General features: G+C 36.0%; 2 long non-coding RNA genes across 23 annotated transcripts in view; both read right to left on the reverse strand.

Annotated features, from left to right (window-relative positions):
• Window positions 1-16781, reverse strand: part of LOC105420487 (uncharacterized) — a 29942-nt gene extending 13161 nt beyond the window's left edge. For 2 of the 22 annotated variants that reach the window (XR_016055128.1, XR_016055123.1), the window contains exons 1-7: window positions 16448-16760; window positions 14275-14368; window positions 14018-14097; window positions 8063-8150; window positions 7900-7976; window positions 5614-5684; window positions 2514-2691 (exon numbers count right to left, since the gene is read on the reverse strand). This is a non-coding gene — a long non-coding RNA (uncharacterized LOC105420487). Of the gene's footprint in view, window positions 1-2513; window positions 2692-5613; window positions 5685-7899; window positions 7988-8062; window positions 8151-13701; window positions 13809-13904; window positions 14098-14274; window positions 14369-16447 lie in introns of all 22 variants that reach the window. The other 20 variants (XR_016055129.1, XR_966601.3, XR_016055121.1 and 17 more) reach the window with 19 other exon arrangements.
• A 1128-nt stretch (window positions 16782-17909) lies between these two features.
• Window positions 17910-22098, reverse strand: LOC105420488 (uncharacterized). The gene is made up of 4 exons (XR_966602.3): window positions 22036-22098; window positions 19034-19179; window positions 18850-18911; window positions 17910-18355 (listed from the first exon to the last, which is right to left on the reverse strand). It is a non-coding gene; the product is annotated as an uncharacterized LOC105420488 (long non-coding RNA).
• Between the last annotated feature and the right edge of the window lie 212 nt (window positions 22099-22310).

Below are 22310 nucleotides of genomic sequence, written 5' to 3' on the forward strand. Positions count from 1 at the left end.
AAGCATTGGAAGTTGGGAATGTTATGACAATCCATGCCTCTCTTAAAACTAAGAAATCAAGTTGTTACACAAAGTTGAATTCAAAGGAACTGCACAGCAAATTCAAAGATAATTAATATAAAGAAGAGAGATAAATAAGATAAACAAAGGCGATCGAACCATTTTGCTTATGGGGTAAGTTAACGTGTGACGACAACCTGAGGTATCGAATAAATCGCTTTTCCTCCGATATCTCCCTTACGACCCAAAGATTCTTGGAACAAATGACTGAAAAATCTAGAAACCAGAAAACAAATCTTATAGAGAAAAACTAAATAGAGATAGAGAATTAGAGAATAAATTTTTCACTTTCAATAATTAATATAGTGAGAGAATAAACAAAATGATGGAATTCGATGCATAAACAGATTGGTTAGAACACATAGAGAGAGAGATTTCTATCTTTTTCAAGGCTTGAGAATAATGATCAGAAAAAGGTAACTTTTACCATTATAAAAATCACTCGGAGAGTCATACTACTCTGTAATATTTATCAAAGAAAATGACTAAAGATTTTATGTTTGCAATTTCACATAGATTCAGAAATAGAAAATTTCAACTATTTCTAAATAACCATCTGAAGAATTCAAAACTCAAGAAAGAATGAATTGGTAAAGGCTAAAGCCTTGAAGTAGAGAATTTTACAGGGATGAGAACCAAAGAATTTCAAACGATTTTTCAAGAACCATTGCAAAAAAGATTAGTCCTTAAATATACCTCAGATGAATGCGGCATCCCATTTCATCTGGCAAATGCTTGATGCAGATGCCTTCTAGGTCCAGCACCCGTAAAAACTTGAAAACCTAGAAAAATGCTTACGAACCCCCCATAGCTCGGCTCGGCTCAGCTCATATCGGCTTGGCTCATCTTATATTGGCTCGGCTCAGCTTATGTCGGCTCGGCTCGGCTTATGTCAGTTAAAATAGCTAATTTTCAGTTTGCGCTGAGCCGATGTGAGCCGAGCTGATCCAAAATTAACTGAAAACAGCCGAGTCGATCCAAAATTAACTGGTACGAGCCGAGCCGCGCCGATCTTAGTTGACATTAGCGGAGCCAAGCCATTATTAGCTGATATGAGCCGAGCTGAGCCAATGTTAGCCGAGCCGAGCCGATATTAGTTGACACTAGCCGAGCTACTTAGCGCTGATAAAAAGTGGAGCCGAGCTCACTAAGTAGCTAAAAGCCCAAAAAATTTATCAGCTAGCTCGATGGAGTAAGACCATAAATCTAGTGCCGCTACCCTATTTTTCAAAAAAACCTCAAACCTTTTTAAATTTTTTTCAGCAGAACCATTATAAAACCGTATTTTATCTTCTTTAAAAATACATTTCAAATATACTTCTTCTCTATAACTTTATTTATTTATTAATTTATATTATTGATATTTGATTTAAAGATGAATACAACAAGAATGAGATTAAATTACGAATCCGGATTTAACAAAAAATTTCATCAAAAGTTTCATTTATTTCTCTTCAAACAGTGTACAAAAAAATCTAAGCAATATATTCTAAAAAAAAAAAAAGGTAATTAAAGCAATCACAAAATAATATCTAGAATTAGAAAAAAGTAACCCAAAGAAAAATCTATTTTTTTTCTCTTTAAACCCATAGATTCAATGATAAGGAAATTCACTGAAATTTTCCTCTATCTTTTTTTTTCCTTTGGCTCATAGAGTTCGGCTATGCTGGCTACACACGGCTCGGCTCGGATCTATTAGGCTCGGCTCAGCTACAAAATGGCTCAACTCGGCTACGCATGGCTCGGCTTGGCTATGCACAGGTCGTATCAGCTTAGTTCAGTTTCGGCGTGGCTCAACTTATCGTCTTAGATCTGGTCATGTCAGCCGAGCCAAGTCTCGCTGAGCACAGCCGATCTTTTTAAGCCATAACTAGCCGAGCGCAGCCGAGATGATTCAAGCCGAGCGAAGCCTATGTAAGCCAAGCCGAGGAATTGAAAAAAAATAAAATAGTGAAAATACGAAAAAAAAATATTAACATAAAAATATATTACTACCAGAAAATTTGTGGAATTTCAGTGAAATTTTAACGAGATTCACTGAAATTTTAAAATAGTGAAATTGAGGAATTTCAATGAAATTTTAGAATATTAGATAAATTTTGGACATCATTTTCTATTCCCAAATTAAACAATCTTTTTTTTGTTTCGGCTACAAATTATTGTCTAAAAATCATAAATAGAGGATCTTCAAATTTCAATTTTATGGGTCTCATCATGTACATCACCCTCATCTTCTTCAATTGTTTAACTCTCCAACTCACAAGCTACCAGTGCATATCTCTCCAGAAATTCTTCCTCTGTTTTTTCATGATCACCCTCTTCAGAATCCTAAAATAACCAAATCAACAATAATTCATTGGCCAATTCGCCACACAGGCAGACTTCAAAATATTTCCACATTGTCAATGTAATCACTCTCATGCGGCAGCCGCCCGGGCTGGGGGGGAACTTACATCCTTATTCTCATCAAATCTTCCATTCCATCATCCTCATCTTCCTCGCCTTCATCCTGGACTTCTTTCAAATGAATATTTGCTTTAGAATGAGAATTGAAGCACTCTCGTGCAACTTCTAGAGCCCAGCCAGATGCCAATCCCACAAGATGTTTCACCTACTTTGTCAATGTGATTACTGCAACAAAAAGTTTTTAAGCCTTAGCAATTACCCATGAGGATCATAAAATCAATCCTTGTGACTTTCAGTTTAGAAGTCACATACATCACCTCTTTCAAAAGAGATGGGAAAACCATTGCTCGATTAGAAAACACCCAAAATGTCAAGGTGTTACTTGAAACAAGAAAATATGGCAGTACCTTTACAACCAAATATATCTAAAGAATTAAACTAATACATTAGTACATTATTCCCTAAAGCAGTTGCTAAACTCGAGGCTCTCGAGGCATTTACATTTATTTCCTTAGAAACCACAGAAAAATAAATCAAATTTCCATCCTTTACGTTCCACATTTTCCTATATGAACTCGTACAATTAGTTGCAGCTAACATGCCTTATTTTCTCAAAGACTTGGTAGTGGTTTGTTCACTGTTTTCATTGGCTTGCTGGTACCTCTTTCACAATTGTTAGCTCAAAAGGCAATGCATCACTTGCTTAGTAAAAGCATTGAAACCAATAGTCCAGAAGAAGCTATTCTTCTAATTGGCTATTGTGGATCAAAATTTAACCAAATATAAGTTCTGACCTTTGTGAGTCAAAAGGATATAATGGCCAACACCATCAGCTTGGAACTAAATCCCTGTATTGCAGACAAAATTCCAATTTTGTTTTTTATAATTGAAGTAAAAAATGTTACTTACAATTTCACCGAAATTCCATACATACTGAGACCTCTAATTTAGCCAAGATAATACAATGGGAAAACTCCACCTTCCTTGTTATGTCTTGTTTCCAACATGGATAAAGCACTTCTGAAGCACCTTCCTTTATACATACATATATACTAGAATGCACTATCCTATTGGTGATTTTAGAATTACTCCAAAATTTTTGACAATAGGTTGCCCTTATATTAGTTAAAACAACCTTAATGTTTTCTTTTTTATCAAATTAGGGAATTGAGGGTAATTGTGAATGAGTACAAAATCTCAAATTTCCAAACTCCCTCATTGGATCATTGGGATAGTGTGACTATCACAGACCCAAAAAATTTCTTACAATGCCTCCAAGATCTAACTTGGATTACTACTAAAAACAACAAGCATGGATATATGTTTACACTCTCACTCCCATGTGCACAAAACAAAGTCAGATACATCTCAATCTATCATTACCCATGATTTTTTTAAATACGAGTGTTAGAGAACAAATTATGGAAATTTGAGAACAAGACATCTTCTTACAATTAGGTCTATGGCACTCTAAACAAACTGAATAAACTAAATGTTGATGATTGATGACTAAAAATTGTATAAAGAATGAACAACACCAGTCAACCACACAAAAAAAGTGAACAGATGGAGAATTCTTTCACTTGCACTATAAAGAACGTCCATCAAAGCCGCTAAAAAGAAGACATACCTGGATGTGATGTGATGCACAACACGAGGCAACTCTTATTGATAACTATATGCAAAGTGTATAGAGTTGACCAAAGCACGCGGGTTAAGAGGGCACATAGGAAAGAGGGGTTAATATTATTTTGGACTCACGATTTTGGACTGGATCAGTGTGCATTAGGTATTTTTAGCCTATTAATAATGGGACTGTAGTTGGTTCATAGTAACAAGGAACAATAGGGCGTATTTAGAAAGCAATGAGATTGCCATGAATGAAATCAAAAAAATATTAGGCAATGATGAAGTAAAGTATAGCCCTTTGAAAATTATAGACGAGGAAGTCGGCAATGATGAAGTAAAGTATAGCCCTTTGAAAAATATAGATGAGGAATGGAACTCACAGCTTATGAGGCCCCTAAACTTCGCAAGGTACTAACTTAACCCTACTCATTTCTACATTGATCAAGAGATACGCAACAAAAGTAAGTTCATAGATACAATCAGCCAATGCAACATCAAACTCAACCATGATCTAGTGTCCAAGACAGGTTCTTAATGGATTGAGAGAGAGAGAGAGAGAGAAACCATACGTACAAGAAAAACTCAAGAAAGAAACAAGAAGCACGAAATTACGAATACTCTTATCCGAAAACTAAAAGAAAATTTTGAGAGTAAGACAACTCAATATATTTAGGGACGTGTCACTCTTTCAATCTCAACAAATTAAATATCTATTCTACAAAACGAGAAAGGAATGAAACCAAACTATAGATAACTACAGTAACATCCAGTAAATTTCAGAAAATAAAAATACAAGAAATCTTCATTTTTACAAATCCATTTAAATTTTGTCATGGAGAAGTGGTTGTGTTTCCTCAGTGAGAGCATTCTCTCTCACTTGGCTATGTGTTCAGATCAAATATAAACAGTGATGTTAGAGAATGACCCACCTCACCTCAAGGATCATATCCTATCTTGGAGGGCGCATTGGACCATAACATACCCACACTCATTGAATTTTACTTAGGGGCATGATAGATTGTTTTGTCATTTCTGCCTGGACTTATGTGATGTTGCATGAGAAAAAGACGGAAGAATCTCGATTTTGTATGGTTCAAAAGGGATTCCAGGCCTTATTTTGTTTGTTATTATCCTTCTAAAGATGTATATGCAACAAATGTCAAAACAAAAACTTGTGAACTGATCATTGTTGTCCAATGATATATATTTTTTAAGTAGAAATACACAATTACCAATATTTTCTGACTCAAATTTAGGAAAAATTGCTATGGCACAATAGCCAAGATTATACAAGTTCAGAAACAATGATGTTCTTAATTTTTTGCAGTTTTTGAATGCCACAAAAAGTGTGGACTTGTCATCAAAAAGATAAATTTTGTCAAAGTCAAACGTTTATAAAATCCTTTGCCCTATCAAAAGTAAAAAATCAAAGATAGTCCCCCTCCATCTATGTTCATTCTCATGTCCCTAACAACCCATAGTGTAAGAATGAACTAAGTTGAGGTTCAAGCTACATACCTGCTATTAACAAGAAAGTCAGTCTGCATCATCCTCCGTGTAGCCCCTTCAGCTTACCCTCAAACTTGTCCCTGTAAAAATAAAATCACCACCACTAATAAGTATATTTTCTTATCAGTAAGTTATAACACCATCCTAATCATAAAACACAAAAAGCATTATTAAAAAAACAAGCTCAGGTTGGAAAAGAGAACTAAATAGCCTTAAGTTTTGCCAAAGCCGCCAAATCTCCAATTATACATTGATACAAATTGGTGAATATTTGTTACCAATATATATGCTTCTTAACAGCAGCTAGATATAATGATTGACCAACTCATTTGGTTCTATCAAAATATGTATATGAGGATTTTGATGAATAACAGACAAATTAATGATTGGATTGGTTTTTGTCATTCATTGTTTATCAAATGATTAATAAGGCCCTTGCAAGCATTTCAAAAGCTCCCCAACCACAACCTAACCTTTCCTCCCACCAAACCTGCAGCATTCCCCAACCTTACCATCCACAACCTAGCCTTTTGGTTCGCTACCCTTGCAGCGTCAATGTCCCTTCCTCCTCCACCACCAAAAAGAAAAAAGTACAAGGCAGAGTGGACCACAGATGATATACATATACAAAGGTCAGAAACCATCCAAGCGTAGGCTCTCCATATGTTACCAAATAAGATCCCAAATTCCCTCAAGCTCTTCTGAAGTTCTAGAAAACAGCCTTGATCTCACAAGATTTCATGTCTTACCTCCTTAACCTCTGCCATCTTTGTTATCAACATTTTTTGGCCAATGCACCTAACATTATCATTCATGGCTGGTCTCAGGTTTACAACAAATATTTCATTAAAGGGAATATCTTTCTAAATTGGTTTATGCTTTTTTCACACACTCATCACAAAAAAGAAAAATAGGAAAAAAAAAAAAAAAGAGTTAGTTAAGGATCTTAAAACATTTTTATCCCCATAGATGTTCAGCAAGTATGTATAAAATAAAAAAAGAAAAAATCATCACATGCCTCATTTGTCCACAAGCTTCTACGTTGTGTTATGTGAAAAATCTATTAAAAATAATACTCATGAGTAAACTACCAAAATTTCCCAATGGTAAAGAAATGAATGGGTTCATGTATGAGCATTTACACCATGGCCATGTATGTGTGTGTGACAGATATTCATGGTCAATACTAAGCAGTGCTATTCCACTTTGCTTGGGCCTTGGAAACAGCCCGAGTAACTCAGCCAAGTGCGAGGCTGAGTGGACTAGTCCAGTACATGACCAAAAAGCCCCTTGAAAAAAAGGATTTCTTTAAAATGCTAATAAAGAAAATAAAAACTTTAAACCTAAAACAAAACTAAAAACAACAGGTAAGGAATCCAAATAAGCTGAAAAGAATATAACAAATTGGATTAGAAAATATGGTTTAGGGTTGGAGATTCCAGAAAAATCCAAAAAAAAAAAATTACAAAAATAGGGCATTTGACAATAAAAACTCACAAACTATTGTAAAGCATATCAAAATTATATATACATAAATTGATCCCACAATTTTATATAATTCTTATGTTTTTTTCGTTCTTTAATGTACCCTTGTTGTACCCTGGAACTAAGGCAGGCCAAAATCTGATTGAACCAATGCCATGAACTAGAGGAAGAATTAATAGATGTAAAATTCATGAAACCATCAAATCCAGATAGTCCAAAAGAGGGGTAAGGAGAGACAAGAGCAATGACCTATAAGTGTTGTCAATACAAGTTGGCTTTTGTTATGCATGGCATCTCTTCAGGGTGTGCATCCTTGTTGAGGCTTTGTTTAACCTCATTTATAGTGCAAAAATTTCATATATTAACTTCATGTGTTTCGTGAATTAGTTTATTGAATTTAGTTAGAATACAACAAACCTAGTTGTAAGGAGTAGTCTTACTCTCAAACTCCCATAAATTTATCTCCAGTACTTTATCTAGAAAGAAAAGACGATGATGAGAGATTAGGATGCATCTAACCTTGCAATGTGTACATAAGAGAATCCATATGTGCATTGCATGTTCTTTCTTTCTAAGTTGTAATTCAAGTTAATTCTTATAAGTATGGTATGACAATCTTATCTTACAACTACTACTTGTAGGCTTAACCAGATTTGGGGAAATTGAGGTAGGGTTAGAGGAAACAGAGACACCTTCAGAAATTTGATAGAATTCCAAATATCTGAGAAACTATCTAATATGACTGGCAACAGTAAAACTCGAGGGGTCATTGAGAATATTTAGGAATAGAGTTTTTGTTAGTTTTCATACCCGCACAACACAAATGGTCTTGAGGTGAATGGGGGATTTACAGGCAGCCTAATGTGGTCGATCGTAAGCGTTGTTCCCTGCACATACACTACCACCTCACACTTAGCACTCGATACTAATAAATAAAAGAAAAAAAAAAGGAAAAAACCAAGGAAGAAATTACCACATCATTCGCAGTTAGAATTTTCAGTTGACAGACGCGTCATTGGACAAGGCTTCTCTCCCTCTACTACTTCACGCTTACACCCCTCCTGAAATCCATTTTTAACCAATTAAATAATCAACCAATCAAAACACTCACCAATCACATTTCTCCCATTTTTAACCAAAAGAAATCCTCAAAAATCCTCTCTCTCTTCTATACTTTACGTGAACAGAAATCACAATTACTTTTATGAGAATCTCCGAGATTATGATTACCATTACCATTACCATTACAGAATCTGGATATTCATAATTTTTAGAACTATGAATATAGCCATTACCAGTTTTCCATATATCTAAATTATAAATTATTCTGAATATGCATTTTTTTGTGCATGTTTGACTGTCCACCTCTATCTTAAAATTTTGTCACATAGTCCACCTCTATCTTAAAATTTGGTCACATTACTGTAAAGAGAAGAGAGAGAAAGAGAAGTAGAGAGAGGAAGAGAGGAGTAACGTAGCTAATTACAGATTCGAAAACAGAGAAACAACATAAAGACCCATAGCATAGTAGCCAATCAATCATTTTTTTTCAAGGAGAGTATAAATAACGCTACACAATTTAGTCTAGAGAGAAATGTTAATTTAGAAAGAGGGAAACATTTAAAAAGCCTGTCCCATTTACAATACCCATTAAAATTTTTGGATAGAGAGAGGAGAGAGTACCCATTCCAACTTCCTTCACCCCCAAGCCTCCCTCCAATGAGAGAGAGAGCAATTCGAGAGAGAGAGAGAGCAATACCTAGGTGAAAAGTCTTGGCATACTCTATCGTTCACAAAGAAAAAATAAAAAGATGCAGAAGTCGTGGCATACTCTGCTCAAACCTTGCTACATTCATCGTATGCTTCATTGAGGACTTCCAAGGAAGCAGGCATGGCCTTGCCAGGTTACACATCCATAACCAGATCAGAGCTCATCTTTTCTCTCAGTAGAGCAGCTTGCGAAGTAAGTTTTACTGCCCTATATAGCAGCCTTTCAGCAAAAAGGGTCTTCAGTCCTCCATGAGCGGTGATTGTTGAGAAAAAAATGGTTTGCGGTAAGAGAGAGTCAGATGGTTTGTAAAACGTGTGGATCTATAGAGGGTGAGAATGAAAGTCAGGATGAGATATTAGTGTGGGTAGTTGGACTTTGCCCGACGTATAAGTGGGGGAAGAGTCTAGAAAATTGAAAGAGAAGGGAGATGGAGAGATTTTGTGAGTGGGGGAAAAAGAGATGAAAGAAAGAGGAGATACAGTTCGGCTCATTCAATTCGGCATGTGAAATTCGGCTTGTGAAATTCGGCTTGTGAAAAAGAGATGATTAGAAAAGAGATACTCGGCTCATTCAATTCGGCGTGTGAAATTCGCCGATTTTTTTCCTTTGGCTCATACAGTTTGGCTCGGTATGGCTACACGCGGCTCGGCTCGGGTACACAGCTCGGCTCGGCTGAAAACGGCTCGGCTCGGCTTTTGTCGGCTTATTTCAGTTCATGTTGGCTTGCTTCAATTCAATTTACACTGCTTTTAGCCGAGCTGAGCCGATAAAGAGCATAGCCAAGTCTAACTGAGCTCAGCCGATCTATTTCAAGCTGAGCCAAGCTGAAGTAAGCCGAGCGAAGCCGATATAAGTCGAGCCAAGCCTATATAAGCCGAGCAGAGGTATTGAGAAAAAATAAAATAGTGAAAATACGAAAAAAAAACTATTAACATATTCTATAAGAAAATTTGTGGAATTTCAGTGAAATTTTGAACTAGCGAAATTGTGGAAATTTAGAACATAAGGCAAATTTTGGATATCATTTTTTATTCCCAAATTAAAATATCTTTTTTCGTTTCAGCTACAAATTGTTATCTAAAAATCACAAATAGACAATTTTCAAATTTTTAGAAGTTAATTAGGGTTTCCATATCCCAATTCTTCAAATAGACTGTTTATTACCTCTTTCTTCACAGCCAAGCTCACTACAACTGCAACTGCAAAATCTCATTGCAAGGTAATCTCTTTCTCTCTCTGGCAGCAGCCATTTCTCTCTATTGTTTTTGCCCATCTCTCTGTCTTAGTAGAGGAAACCCTCAAAAAAAAAAAAAAAAGGATATCTCTCTGCACGTCCACAAAATACTCTCCAGACTTGCTAGGCTGCTACAAAAAGAAAATAAAAGAGTCCCTCAAAGACCTGGAAGTCGGGTCCTGATCCTGAAATGTTTTGTTTGATTTTTTAAAATTTTTCTGTTTTTTCTTAGGTTTTTTTTGGTCGGTCTCGGTTTTGGCTAGAGTTAGCGCAACTCGGCTCTTATTGGCTCGACTCGCCTTATTTTGGCTTGGCTCAACTTATATCCGCTCAACTCAGCTTATATCGGTTCGGCTCGACTCATCTCGGCTAATTATCAAGGGAATTTAATATGAGTGGACCAGATGGAAGTTGAGCTGAGTCGAATCGATTATAGCCTAAAAAAGCCGAGTCAAGCCAAAATGGACCGAGCTTGTAGTGAAGAGATGGGTGCTTGTAGTGAAGAGATGGGTTTAGAAAATAACCGGCTGAATGGAGGTGCCTGTGAAGCTGGGTATCTCATCTCCTATCAATAATTTCAAGTATAGCCTTGCGCATATTTTCATCATCCTTTAAAACATCTTTTATTTCAGTTCTTGCCCTAGTCATTGCCTCATGTATGTAGCCCATGGCGGGCTTCGCATCACCATCAACCAGTCGAAGCACTCTCACTAAAAGGCGAGCCACCTCCAATGCAATAATTATTTGACTCCAAAAAGATGTATTTAGACTAAATTTTTCAGCCTTTCTCCCATCCTTATGCTTTGACCATTTGCTTTGACTCCATTGCTCTGAAGCAAACATGGGGTCCTCAAGGCACTTTTTTGCTTGGCTAGGCTTCGAAGAGTGAGAAATGACGTGGCAAATCTAGTCATATCCGGTCTCACTAATTCTCTGTTCTTTGTAAAAGACCTCATCATGCTTAGGACTATGGTGTGATTGTAAATAAATCCAACAACAAATATAGCTCTTGAAATCACCCCACTAAATAAAGATGTTATACCTATTTCCTTAAGCATAAGATTAACACAGTGAGCTGCACAAAGAGTCCAAAACATATGCTTCCTTTTCAAAGTCAAGAAATGCCCAGCTGCAGCATAGTTGGCACCATTGTCAGTGATAATTTGTACCACATTTTGCTCCCCAACAAAATCAACAATCTCATCCATCAAGCCAAATAAGTATGTACCATCATGTGACTTGTCTGATGCATCAATAGACTTAAAAAAAAAAAAGTACCTACTGGGCAGTTAACCAAAAAATTAATGAATGGCCTTGATTTCCCATCGAACCAACCATCACACATAATAGTGGCCCCATATTTCTCCCACCCTTTTCTCTGAGAAATCAAAATTTTATTCACATCAAATACAACATCCTTCAACAAGAGCTCCCTAACCTCATGTAGTGAAGGAGGAATAAGTCCTGGGCCATATTGCCCAATTGCCTGGACCATACATGCAAAACTATCCAAAGTTATAGTATTAAAAGGAATGTCGGCTATGTAAATCCACTTTGCAATCCACTTCCATACCGACTTCCTTTGTTCTTTCTTATATTTATTGTCAATTGTGGTTTGTTTTGTTTTTTTCTCTCTCTTGAACCACAATTTCGGGGCTAGGGGGTGAAAAAGAATCCATTGGCCCCTTAGAGAGAGGTGTTCTTCTCTCAGCATTACCACCAATATTTACAACCCTCTCTCTTGAGGTTGGAGTATGAGTACCCCTTTGCTTCATAGCAACTTCAGACGTATCATCATCATCATCATCATCATCATCATCATCATCAACATCATCAAATAATTGCATATCATCAAGTAATTCCTTTCTTTTTTTCTTTTTTTTGTCTTTATCTTTTTTCAATCTATCCAAATATTCTCTAATCTCCTTTTTTATATCATCTGTAGCTTGTGGGCATGCTCTTACAGTCCCAGAAATTCCGGCTAAATGGTCTTTTTGTCGAAAAATACCACCCATATAAGTATTTCCACAGAGCAAGCATATCACACAATTTCTATCTTTCGGATTTTTTAGTTTAGCATATTTCTAAGCCGGATCCTTGTTACTAGAAGATTGGGAAGAAGACATTGCCCCAAAAATAAGTATAACAATATTATTGTACAAGAAGGAATAAAAAGTTACCGACTCTGTGAAGTAGTGCTTGATTTCTTCACGGCCTCTGAAAGCCCGAATTTCTTATCACAAATTCACCTTAACATCCCCAAATCAACAATCAAAGGCATCGAATGAACATCCAAATATCAAACAACTGCCAAATCTAAGATTTGGATGAAAAAAAAAGTTTCGCCAAACTTTTTTTTTCCTTTGATTTGATGCAAAAAAAGCCACACACACACACACACACACACACACACAAACAGATTTGGCTTAGCAAAGTGGTTAGTTATTTCTGGGTACCAATGCGATATCCTAAGTCCTAGTTTCATTTATCTTTTATCTTATATCAAATATCCCAGGTTTCAATCATTTCTATTCACATTGTTGACCCCATTATTACAAATCCCATGCTTTCAAAGCATTGTTTCTATATTTATATACATTTGGAATACTTTAAAAAAAAAACAAACGTAGACTGTCCAACATTTTAGGAACAGATCTGAAGCAGACACTTGTTACAGTGTGGGTAGCCATGTTTTTCTTATTATTCTTTCCTACATAATTTGGAATAGAAGCTGTCATGAAAATGTTGGAATTCTACTAAGAGCGTACAGAAACAATTTTAAGCACCCTCTCCAAAACCCGATGTTAAATTACCAAATCAATAGAAGGATTCAAAAACAAATCTAAAGACCACCTCAAATTTCGAAATGATAAAGCAACAAAAAAAATAGAAGTGCTATATTTAAAAAAAAAAAATGTAGAGCAAACAATAGAGCAAATAAGATTGTAAACAATGTCCAAGTCCAGCTTCACTACAGTTAATTGCTTACACAAAACAATAGAGCAAACAAGATTGTAAACAATGTATATTTTCTATCAGTAAGTTATAACACCATCCTAGAGGCCGAAGAAAAAACTAGAATCATAAAACACAAAAAGCATTATTAAACAAGCTCAGGTTGGAAAAGAGAACTAAATAGCCTTAAGTTTTGCCAAAGCCGCCCAATCTCCAAGTATACATTGATACAAATTGATGAATATTTGTTACCAACATATATGCTTGTTGACAACAGCTAGATATAATGATTGACCAACTCATTTGGTTCTATCAAAATATGTATATGAGGATATTGATAAATAACAGAAAAATTAATAATTGAATTGGTTTTGTCATTCATTTTTTATCAAATGATTAATAAGGCCATTGCAAGCGTTTCAAAAGCTCCCCAACCACAACCTAACCTTTCCTCCCACCCAACCTGCAGCATTCCCTAACCTTACCATCCACAACCTAGCCTTTTGGTTCGCTACCCTTACAGCATCATTGTCCGTTCCTCCTCCACCACCAAAAAGAAAAAAGCATCTTTCTATTCCCACAAACCGTCTGTCCATGCATTTTAGACCTCACCAAATGAATGTCAAATCATGGTGATCCAAGCAAGCAATACCTCGTTCCATGACCAAGCTTGAAATTTCTCACGCAACCATGCAATCAACACCACTGTCACTACCTACCTTCCTCTTTATCTTGACTACAGCCCCTTCCTCACATTCCCTAGTTCAGAAGACATTTTGTTCCCCACGTAAATTAGAGTTCGAGAGAGAAATATGATTAACATGCTATAAAGCAATATTATGGAATGTGCATTACCAAGGTTTAATTAACTTGAAATCAATCTGGTCATGTATGTCACAATCAGTATTGAGATTGCCCATTAGAAATATTGAGTCACATCATAGAACAGAAAAAGTGACATAACTAGCCTGAAATGGTTTGATAGTAGCTTGAAGAATAGTGGTTTAGGGTCTTCCACTACATAGTTGCACATCTCCCGAAAAGATTGCTGGTTTGAATATCAAACGTCAATTCAGGTACAAGTTCAGTAAAATTGAGCTCCAAACATAAATGAATTTCACAAATAATGCAAGAGATAACTAAATTTGAATAGAAAGTACAATCCCTACAAAAGGGCATCTTGGACAAAAATGAGACACAATATCTTCTTCAGTTCAATAATTACCTCTAGAATGAGAATTCAGGCACTCGTGCAACTTTTAGAGTCCAGCTAGATGGCAATCACACAAAAAATTTCACCAACTTTGTCAATGTGATTACTACAATAAAAAGTTCGTAAGTCTTAACAGTTACCCATAAGTATTAGAAAATCAATCCTTGTAGCTTTCAATTTAAAATTCATACACATCACTCTTCAAAAGAGATAAGAAAAACCATTTTCAACACCCAAAATGTCAAGGTTTTAGTTGAAATAAAGAAAATATGCCAGAAACTTCACAATCAACTATATCTAAAGAATGGGCATGTGTTTAAACCAAGACATAAGTACATTATTGCCTAAACCAGTTGCTAAAGTTGAGGCTCTCAAGGGTTTTACATTCATTTCCTTAGAAACCATGGAAAAAAATAAAATTCCAATCCTTTATGATCCACATTTTCCTATCTACTTAGTCACAAACAAAAGAAAGAATAATTGATCATCAACCAGGAAAAATGAAAAGGCAATAAATCTAAGCCAATTTTAAAAACAAGTACTATGTACTAAGCCTCTTTAATTTGTGCATTCGTCTATTGCAAGGCCTTTTGCAGTTTGACGAGTGTTACTATTAGAGGAGTTTTGATAAAAAATAAATAGATAATATATTTTTCTTAGATACTAATTAACTTGGAAATGCGTGTGTATTCTGATTCAAATTAAATCGCCCAAAAGATGACCAATGTAAACTAAAATTTATAACTTACCGCACTCGACTTTAGTTCCTAATCAACAAATGTATTGCACCCATCACTTCTCCCTTTCCCTAAAATCTCTCCATTTTACATCCCAAGGGCTTGTCCTTTCAATTTGTCTCTTTCCTCCCTCTCCCTCTCTCTCTCTCTCGCTCTCATCTCTAAATATAATTAAAGTCCTTTAAAAATCGGCTTCAACCTAAGTCTCACCTACTCTCTTCTATATTCTATCTCTTAGACATTGATTCTATCTCCCCTTTCCTAAACCTCACTCCAAAAGAAGAACCTCTCATCTCACAAGTTTATCTATGCTATTACCAAGATTCCCTCTCTACAGATAGCATTTTTTTTGACAAACTCCTATGAAAATATAGTTATACATAAATTCTCTCCCATTCTACTTCATAGAGTACCTCTCTCTCTCTCTCTCTCCCCTTTTCTCAACAATTGCCCTTACCAAGATCCTCTCTCTCTCTCTACACACTCACGCACACACACACACACAAAACCCAACAAAAACAGTGGTAAGATGGGGGTAACTGCAGATGAGCCATCAGTTTTATAAAGTTCGATACTACCACTGTGATCTAGAAAATTTGGAAAGCCATCAGTAGTTTCTAAAGTACTAGCAGAACTAAGACCAGTTCTCAATAGCTTGTTAAATACATTTTACAGAAGGTAAATGCAGTGGCAGATGAGTTGGATAACTCAGAACCAAACGCATCCAAGGATAGCTCATAGCTCTATGAAGCCATAGTTCATAGTCCTTTTTTCTCCATGGAGAAACATTCATTATAGTCTAGTATCTCTATTAAAAGAAAGACCAATAAATGGCAGAGGCTTGTGAATTTTAAAAGGTACAACCACTGAAAATTAACAGAGATGTTGTCAGTCCTAGAGACTTAAACAAATACTACTCTAAAGTTGATAGATATCACCCTTATGAGGTCTGATTTGGATAAGCAACAAGGAAGAATAAAGGTTCCATCTCCCATATCAACAAATAACATATCCACATAGAACCAGTGAGCCCTATTTTTGCATAAGTTCATATGTTGATGGTCTGTTTCTCATTGCATGCCACAAAAGACTTATAAAAAGGAATATTTTCGAAGGTAACTATGCATTATTGAGAAAAGTTTCATTCATCACCTAGTTTTATGTTTCGTCTTCTTCCAAAAGACAGACTATTTTTACTCTAAACCCCCTATTTCAAGATGATAAGCCTTCTAACACAATGTTGATGTCTATCAGCATGGAACACTCATGAGCACACACATCCAATGGCAACAAACGTTCATAATTCACATGGTTTGGTCCAACAATACCATGGTTAGTGCATTATAATATTGAAGCATGCAAACTATCAATTCAGTCCAAACATTAAATATTAACTGCAACTGCAGTTCATCTTCGTTCACAGGGAAAGCAAGGAGACGAAAACTGACCCCAATCCTCCATCTTCGGAGTAGAATTTGAAGGTTGGGGAAGCTGTCTGCGCTGCATTTTGACGTTTACCAACATATGAGTACCCGAGCAAAACCAGAGCCGTGAATTGGGGCAACGAGTGAAGGATGGCAAAGGGGTCTTGGGTGATAATGGAATGGGGTAAAACTAGGGTAGCAAGAGACTCGGGCACACTTTTCGCAAAGAAGATGAGGATTCGCAGTCGACGGACGCATGGCATCCCTCCCTTCTCCAATTCTTCCCCTCAATTTGAAAACCCAGAAAAGCAGAAGAAGCCCATGGAAGCACTCTTCCAGCTAAAATTTTCCAGTTTTCGTGGATATTAGGTTTGCGCTGATAAAAGTTCGGCTCGTAGCTTGGCTCCGCTTAAAACGGCTCAGCTCAGCTTAAGTCGGCTCGGCTCAGCTTTTATCGGCTCGGCTCAGCTTTATCGGCTCAGCTAAGCTCGGCTCAGCTAAAATACCTAAACTTAATTTAAATATAATAGAGTTTTCTCTGGACTGAGCCGAGCTGAGACAATATTAGCCGAGCCGAGCCAATTTTAGTTGAGCTGAGCCGACATTAGCCAAGCCGAGCTGATAATAGCCGAGCCGAGCCGAGATAAATTAGGGCCGCGCCGAACTCATTTTAGCGCGGATAAAAGCCGAGCCGAGTTCTAGAAAATCGATAAAATTTGTGAAAAATTTATTAATATAAAAGTTGTTAAACTTAAAACTAAAAAATTTATTTAAATATGTACATAATGAAAAAGTATTTTTTGTTAAATCAAGATTTTTAATTTAATCATTGTTACATTACTTATCTTTACACCAAATTTCAATAATATTAAATTAATTAATAAATAAAGTTACAGGGAATAAGGTTTTTTTAGAGAAGATAAAATGCAAATTTATATCCGCACTTTTAAAAAAAAACGATTTTTTGAAGACCTTTTAAAAAACTAATAGTTTTTAACAGATTTTAAAAAATCGGAGATTTATTGAAAAAAAGGTGTTTTAAATGGGAGACTTACAAACTATGATCTTTGCATATTTTATTTTTTTCACTACATTTTTTTAACCAAATCCCAAATATTCACGATTCTATAAGTGACCTTTTTTTGTTGGTGATCCATATTTTTTAACCGATTTTTTCCTCCGTCCTTTTGAAATAAAACCGATTTATTACCAAAATTTTGATATGCCGATATTTTATTATTCCTTGGATCGCTAACTATGGCACGCACCCAATTATTTCAAGCCAACAATGGACATTTCTTATGCTGATAATAATGCTCCTTTAGATCGTGTTTGTGGCTCGTCGACACAAAAGAAGAAACAAAACATAAAAACAAGAACATCACGCAAGCGAACCTTGTGAGAAATTCATGCTTTATAGGTCATGGCTTCCCTAGAGAAAATAAAACCACTTCTAACTCTCCACCAAGTGCAGGCCCAGTTAAGATTCATCGATGAACTCAAAATGGATTCACTAATCAAATTCCCTTTAAACATCACTCCTACCTCAATAGTACAACTAGCTGCCCTGTCCATTCATTAATTGAACCAAGATGGCCCAAGATCGACAAAAGCACTTCACATTTTACATGTCAATAAGAACTTTCAATGTGTCAGATCCTTCAAATTTCACAGTTCACAATGTATTAACCAAACAGAATATATCCAATGGGGGAGGGGGAGCATTCATGCTATGCGAATTTGATGTATAGCTTTGTGCCTAAAACTTGAAATCCTTCTTCTTTGCCTTCCCTTCCTTTTTCCTACATCTTGCGCTTCCTCTGATAGAGAGGCTGGCAACTTATTGAAAACCGGCCTCCAATTCCTCTTCTTCCATCTGTTCCTCCTCTTCCTCCAAGTCATCCCAATGCTTACTGTTATCAACAAGTTCCTCTTGCAATCAAAGGAAAATGCATAATGAGACAACAATGATATCGCCATCATTAAGAAAACCAAGAAAACCATAACATGGAAAGTCATTTTCCAACAAAGGAAGATTTAATTGCCCACGCATGAAGTTTATTATAATAAAACAAAAGATTTATTCTATTAATTCAACAAACCAAGTGAAAATGGATACAAAAAGCTTTTTGTGTGACCCGAACAACATAGCAGTTATACGTGACCCCACTTCTAAGCTTTTTGATTCAAAATTGATGGCTACAATTGTTCATGCCACAATGTCATGCCAAATGCCGTTTTATTTTTCTTTTTTTTTTACAAAATATTTTTGGATGAAATTTTGAGTGTCCCATCATAAACTAGGGCGAACCTAAATAAAATAGAAAGCCATCTACTTAGATCTGATGGCTGAGATCAGGGGTCATATATGTTATATATGTGGGTGGGGTTACATAGAAAGCATTCCCATATGCATATCTTCATACCTCATAATTGGTTGTTCTTGTTGTTGGACACCAAAAACGTCCCCATATAGTGGGCGTCCGAACTACAGAAAAAAAATTTCACAGAAGCGGTCACAAAAGAATAAACAATCGCACAGAAGAAGAATCCATACAAAATGTTATAAAGACTACGATAGCTTGAATGCAAGAATCATAGGAAGCTTACTTCATCAACAGGAGGCTTGCCCCAACCTCTAGGACGATAACCAAAGCTAGCACCAGGTGGAATAGGAGCATTCGAGCCAGGAAATCCACTTGAAAAACTATATCACGCATTGCAGCTACATTGCTCAAGCAATCCATTTCACATGTCTACACATTACAATATGAGATAATATTTTTTAGGACAAGAACGTCCATTAATGAAGAAAAATTAGAAAATTTTAGATACCATATACAGATTGCATTTTTTTTGCAAGTTAGAAAATGTGTATTTCACAATATAAAGGACTTTCAAAATGAGTACTACAGCAGATGGCCAAATGCCCAGAGGCCTAAACCATGAGAGAGAGAGAGAGAGAGAGAGAGAGAGAGAGAGAAAAAGAGTCTTCACCATGACATCCACAATTATTTTTAATAAAAATAAAATAAAAAAGAAAAGAATATGCAGCTCTCCTAATTTAACAATGCTTACTAACATAACATATCACACCTACAATTACAAGGCAAAAAAAAAGAGCAGACATAAACCATAAGAAACGCAAGTGTGGCGTACGAAATTTTGTTTATCCTTCCTATTTTGGCGGTTGCTTTCACTGGACCAGTGCATGTAGTACTCTCCAACTAGTTCATCTCTAAATAGAACACTGCAGATACACCATAAAAGGACTTTGATTAAGGTTGCCGAAAAAAAAGAGGCAAAATATGAACATGTCATGTTTGTAGCATACAATGCTCATAAAGAATATCATTTTCAAATAAAGATAATTTGAAAGACAAGAAAGCAACACAAATGTTGTGGTATATCAAAAATGTGGTGAACGAAAATACTCTTCATAAGGAGGTATATGAAGTTGGATAGCTAACAAAGTAGCTACAAGAGTCTTGGTAGTATAGATACTTACAACGGAATCAAGGATAACTTGAGTATCAAATATATCTAGGAAAAGCTGCTTTGAGAAAAAAAGAAAAGCATCTTGGAAATTACTGGCCACATAGATAATCACTGCATAGATTCTGGCCTCCATCTACTGATAAAAAAAATAAACTAATTATTTTAATTCTTGTCTACTAGAAATGAGGGTCGCAAAATATTCAAGGAGTTCTAGCTATTTTGCTAACAGATTATGCATCTTTTTACTTCCAAACTATGTTAGAGGCTTTGCTTTGCTTTTTTTTTTCTGTGATTATTCCCATAAGTAAAATCAATATTTCTTTACAAAACCTAAGATTTAATTCCAGAAATTAATACTATTTCAAAATCCATTCCCATTTTCATGAACAACAGGCAAATGATAAAGTCAACTGTAGATATTATGCAAGTTCCACAAGGAAAGAAACTACTTCTTTTTTTCTTTATTTGCTCTTTCGGATTACTTATACAAGTGTAAAACCAGACCTCTTAAACAGTTAATTAATAAAGAACAGAGACAAAATTGTACAAAAAAGAAACAAAAAGGGACTGCCCACTAGACCAAGGTTACAAGATTGTTTGGGAAGCTCCCTCTTTGGTGAGGCTATCCATGATAGCATTGGCTTCATGCCATACGTGTTAGGAAGACACCTCAAGAGATTTAGTGGGCTCAAAAATATTCAAACACCAGTTTAGTCTCCAGGTGCAAATAGAAATCCTACTAGCCCAATTGATTCCTAGTTTTGTTTTGTACATGATACATTTGTATATGTCAGTGAAGTGTATTCCCCCACGCTGGATGTGGTCCACCATGAGAGCCTTTTTGCTAATCAACAACCAATCTAGAAGCTAGGTTTTGGGCCGGGCTGGGGAGATCCATACCTCGCTGGTAATGGCAGGGGAAGATCACTTGGCCAAAGCATCTTATAGAAAGATGTTCTGCCAAAAAGAACCCTAATTTAGCTGGCTCTTACACCATCTTGTCCCTGCCATGATGAGGAAGGAAATTTGGATTTAGGGGTTAAAGCAGGATTATCAGGTCTCGAATTTCATCATTGGACAGTTCCATTCTAAACCTCGAATCAAACAACATGCCTAAAGAGAACTTTGTTTGCATTCGAGACTTGGTCAGCTACCACTGGGAAGATGATAGAAAGCTTAAGGCAAAGTAAATACATTTAGTAAGAATATAATGGTTTCCCTCAGCTTACAAATTCAACTCATCTTGAAACAGTAGAACTATAATATTCATCTTGAAAAGTTTAGGCAGTATGCTATGATACATCTTGTATCCATTCAAAGCACAAAAGAACTCATCAAGTGACAACATACCTGATTATCTCTGTGAAATGATGGAATATCATATACAAAGGTGAAAGAATTTATTTTGTAGTGAGCTCCAACTGTTGAGGCATGGCTCCCTTCAAGATGTGGGTTCATGAAGTACTGCAATCATCCATAATCCATTAGCTATGGACCCTTCCTTTCATAGCAATCTGTTGAAACGCTTCACCATCAAGTTAAGAGGAATGTCGAGTTTTTATACTATAACCAGGTCAGTAATGGCAGAATGCTTTTTCCATGGGTTGCATTGGTCCACCCTCAAATTGCTCTTGCACGATGAAAGTTCATTAAACAAATTGAGTTGTAATAGTGCTAGAGGGCCCAATGCTCAGGGGACCTTGCAGGGGCCTTGAGTTCCATACATAATCACTATTAAACTAATGAAGGCTATCTTTAATGGGAGCTCATTTGGTTTTCTAACACATTTAACATGATAAGCAAACAATATTTAACATTACATGTATAGATGTATTTATTGAATACTGTCAATTTACATCCCCCTTGCGCATCTAACGTCTAACTTAACTATTGCAGTTGATGATTTGGACTTGAATAATGTGTAGACTTTAGGGGGTGTTTCTTACCTTGCAATTGAGAAACATTTATGTGGTCCTGCCACAGGTTGGCAAATTCAGTTTGTCACCCAATAATTAACTAGGGAATGCATGTGAAGATAACTTTGTCAGTATTATTGGTTTCGGTAATTTACTGCATTCTTTATTTCATATTAAAATTGTGCTTGCAAACTTTACCTTAAGGTGCTGCCACACTCAGCAACATAATGGACTAGGAGACAATTGCAGCCTGAGAGGTGTAAACATGCTGTCATCATCTTTGCCAATGGAAATCTTACATGAGTAATCCCCTATTCTCTAGTATACAAATACCTTTGATCCTTTACAATCTGGTTCTTGTATCTGTTGTATATATCCTGTGAACGATACACAGATAGAGAATTAGCATTCTATGAAATCATAGGATCATTGAACACATAAGCATATGCATGGACATGTAATACAGAAATATC

The sequence above is a fragment of the Amborella trichopoda genome, chromosome 4 (assembly GCF_054954075.1).
Source record: "Amborella trichopoda isolate Santa Cruz 75 chromosome 4, AtrichopodaSantaCruz75HAP2 v2.0, whole genome shotgun sequence".
NCBI classification, from domain to species: domain Eukaryota; kingdom Viridiplantae; phylum Streptophyta; class Magnoliopsida; order Amborellales; family Amborellaceae; genus Amborella; species Amborella trichopoda.